The sequence below is a fragment of the Coloeus monedula genome (genome assembly GCF_965178545.1).
Source record: "Coloeus monedula genome assembly, contig: HAP1_SCAFFOLD_105, whole genome shotgun sequence".
NCBI classification, from domain to species: Eukaryota; Metazoa; Chordata; class Aves; order Passeriformes; family Corvidae; genus Coloeus; species Coloeus monedula.
The window spans coordinates 97,923-101,377 of NW_028120798.1; the positions used below are offsets into that span (position 1 = coordinate 97,923).

The 3,455-nt window shown below is 56.6% G+C and overlaps 1 pseudogene across 1 annotated transcript; it reads left to right on the plus strand.

Moving 5' to 3' along the window:
- Window positions 1-240: 240 nt before the first annotated feature.
- On the plus strand, window positions 241-1,208 carry LOC309585670 (olfactory receptor 14J1-like; annotated as a pseudogene). Its single transcript has one exon. The product of its transcript is annotated as an olfactory receptor 14J1-like (transcript).
- The last annotated feature ends 2,247 nt before the right edge of the window (window positions 1,209-3,455 follow it).

The following is a 3,455-nucleotide window of genomic DNA, read 5'->3' on the forward strand; positions in this document are numbered from 1 at the left end:
GGGCACAGGGAGCCCTGTTTTCCCTCTGGGCCCCCAGTGTTCAGGCTGAGAGCAATGCTGAGGATGAGGCAGCAGCACAAACCTGAGCTCAGAAATCAAAAAGCTTAGCCAAGTTCTGTCACAAGAGGAGAAGTGGTTTTGCGGGAATTCCTAAGAAAATAGCATAGGATTGACTCAGGGGAATCTGTCCCAGCTTGTCAATGCCTTCTTCCAACAGCCCACAATGCCCAGAGTGAAGGAATGTGCAACAGCAGCTCCATCAGCCCCTTCCTCCTGCTGGCATTGGCAGACACGCGGCAGCTGCAGCTCCTGCACTTCTGCCTCTTCCTGGGCATCTCCCTGGCTGCCCTCCTGGGCAGCGGCCTCATCATCAGCACCGGAGCCTGCGGCCAGCACCTGCACAGCCCCATGTTCTTCTTCCTGCTCAGCCTGGCCCTCACCGACCTGGGCTCCATCTGCACCACTGTCCCCAAGGCCATGCACAATTCCCTCTGGGGCACCAGCCACATCTCCTACTCAGCATGTGCTGCTCAGGTGTTTTTCTTTCTGTTCTTCCTCTCAGCAGAGGATTTCCTCCTCACCATCATGTGCTACGACCACTACGTGTCCATCTGCAAAGCCCTGCACTACAGGACCCTCCTGGGCAGCAGAGCTTGTGCCCACATGGCAGCAGCTGCCTGGGCCAGTGCCTTTCTCTACGCTCTCATGCACACGGCCAATACATTTTCCCTGCCCCTGGGCCAGGGCAATGCCCTGGGCCAGTTCTTCTGTGAAATCCCACACATCCTCAAGCTCTCCTGCTCCAAATCCCACCTCAGGGAACTTGGGCTCATCGCTGTCAGTGCCTGTTTGGTGTTTGGCTGTTTTGTGTTCATTGTTTTCTCCTATGTGCAGATCTTCAGGGCCGTGCTGAGGATCCCCTCTGAGCAGGGCCGGCACAAAGCCTTTTCCACGTGCCTCCCTCACCTGGCCGTGCTCTCTCTGTTCCTCAGCACTGTTATGTTTGCCCACCTGAAGCCCCCCTCCATCTCCTCCCATCCCTGGATGTGGCAGTGTCAGTTCTGTACTCGGTGGTGCCTCCAGCCCTGAACCCCCTCACCTACAGCCTGAGGAACCAGGAGCTCAAGGATGCCCTGAGGAAAGTGATGACTGGATACTTTTCACAAGTTAAAATCTTTCTATTTCCTTCTGCCGTGCAAGGAAAATGATGACTAGGATGCTTCTCAGAAGCAATAAACTCTCTCTTTCCTGCTCCAGAACCTTCAGAATGTAACTTTACAGTCTTGGCCTTTTTTTTCCTCTTTGTCCATATTTTCATTGGTGCTTTTTCTTATTCTTTTTCTGGTGTTATTCTGCTTTTTATAAAGTACTGTAGTACTACTCCTAGCATTTCTACATGAACATCTACCTTTCTTTTGAAACACAAAGACTTTCAGGAGGCTTCTTCCCTGTGCATTTGAATAAAAACAAGGGGCTGTCCTGACCTTTGTGTCCAAGGTTTGTTCCTCAGCCCTTCTCTGGCTCTGCAGGGGCAGTGCCTGTGGGCAGAGCTGGAGGGAAGAGACTCCCAGCACAGCAGCATGGCCAGGGACAATGGCCCAGCCTCTTCCCACCTCTGCTCTTCCCAGCTCCACACTCCCTTTCCCAGCCCTTCTGAGGGTGCAAGGCCGGAGTGCTCGGGCAGCTCGGTCACTGTCCTGCTGCGTGTCCGTGCTGTGAGCACAGGCACGGACAGGCCACGGGCACTGCTGGGACACAGCCGGGCTCCAGCACAGCAGCTCCATCAGCAAAGGGCATCTCCTGGGGCCAGGGCAGGAAGGCTTCGCTCTCCTCCAGAGCTGCTGCCAGGAATGTGCCCCAGGAATGCCCTGGCAAAGCAAACCCCAGTGCCCAGGGGCAGGGGGGAGTGTGCAGGGGGGGCAGGCAGCAGTGTCCTGGCACTGCCAGAGCTCCTGGGATGGACCTGAGGGAGCAGCAGAGCAGGGCCTGGGCTGTGCCTTTGTTCCGGGCACAGCCTGGGAAGGTGCCCAGGGCAAGTGTCCCACACCAGCCCCTGCCACCAGCAATCCCAGCACTGGCCTCTGCCCTCCCCTGCAGGAGGTTGTTTGTCCCTGCACGGAGGGACACCAAGTGACCAGACCAGCAGTCCGTGTTTGCTGTGTCCTGAGGAGCCTTCAGCAGTGCATCGAGTGGGTGTGGGGAGATGAACCCGAGTGAGCACAAACACCATCAGCAGCACTCGGGGCTGGCACAATTCCAGGGGCACAAACAGTGCCCTGAGGCCACTTCACTGCCAGAGTAATGTCCTCTGGGAAAGCACCTGAATTCTTTGCTGGGCTGTGCTGAGAACTGCATGCAGACAAACGTCCAGGGCAGGGAGGCTCCAGGGAAAGTGCTCAGGACAGCCAAGGGCTGCACAGAGAGACACCGGAGTGGTGGGTCTGTGGGGAGAAATCACAGCTGCCTCCCTTGGGAATCGCCCCCAGGACCTGGACAGGCCTGTGCTGTGTTCTGGGCACTGACCTGGAACTGAGGGATGTGGAAAAGGCCTCTGGTGTCAGGGACGTTGGGAAGGCTGCGCAGGCACTGGCATTTGTCCCTCAGGGATTCCATGAGGGTCCTGCCAAGATGAGCTCTGCTCCTCCTTGGCGCCCTTCATGGGCACAGAGGGCTGAGAGACCTTTCCAGGACAGGCTCAGGCCAAGGAGCCCTTGAGTCTCTCAGCCCCCCGTCGGTGCCTGCTGGAATTCAATCCCCCTCCCCATCCCGCAGCAGCCCCGCATTTCCCTCCTCCAGCCTTGCTCTCCAGCACAGCCACGGGGGCTCTTCGGGCTCTCGGCTTTTCCTGCAGCCACCGAGGCCAGCTGAGCTCTGCCTTCCCCACACTCAGCCCTGCCCAGCGCAGGCAATGCCCAGAAATTCCCTGTGTGTCCCTGGCCTTGCTGTCAGCCCCGGCAGCGGCTCCGTGGCCCCTCTGTGCCCCGCTGCCCCAGCCATGGTGCCCCAGCCCCTGTGCAGGCCCAGCCCAGGACAGGAGCGCTGCAGGTGGGAACGGCCCCTGGGCCCTGCTGCCCACAGCAGCCTTGGGGCTCTGCGCTGTTGAGCTTTGGACGGGGTACCCTTCCTTCCCGGACCAGGGTGAGAGAGCAGAGGAGGCTGCTGTTCTGCTGAGTTCTTTATTTCATAGTCTCACAGCTTTCTTGAAGGCAGAGTTCAAAGGGGGTTACATGATAAAGGCAAGCAGCAACAGCAACAACAGGCAAAAACAGCTTCTTCTTTCTTCTTCTATATGCTCTATATGCCCTATATATTCTATATGCTCTATACTCTATATGCTCTATATTCTAGACTCTATATTTTTTCTTACAGAATTATGGATTATATTTGTTAATTGACCAATAAGATTAACACACGATTCCAGTTTTCCTTTTCTTAACCGATCCTGGTCTAATTCT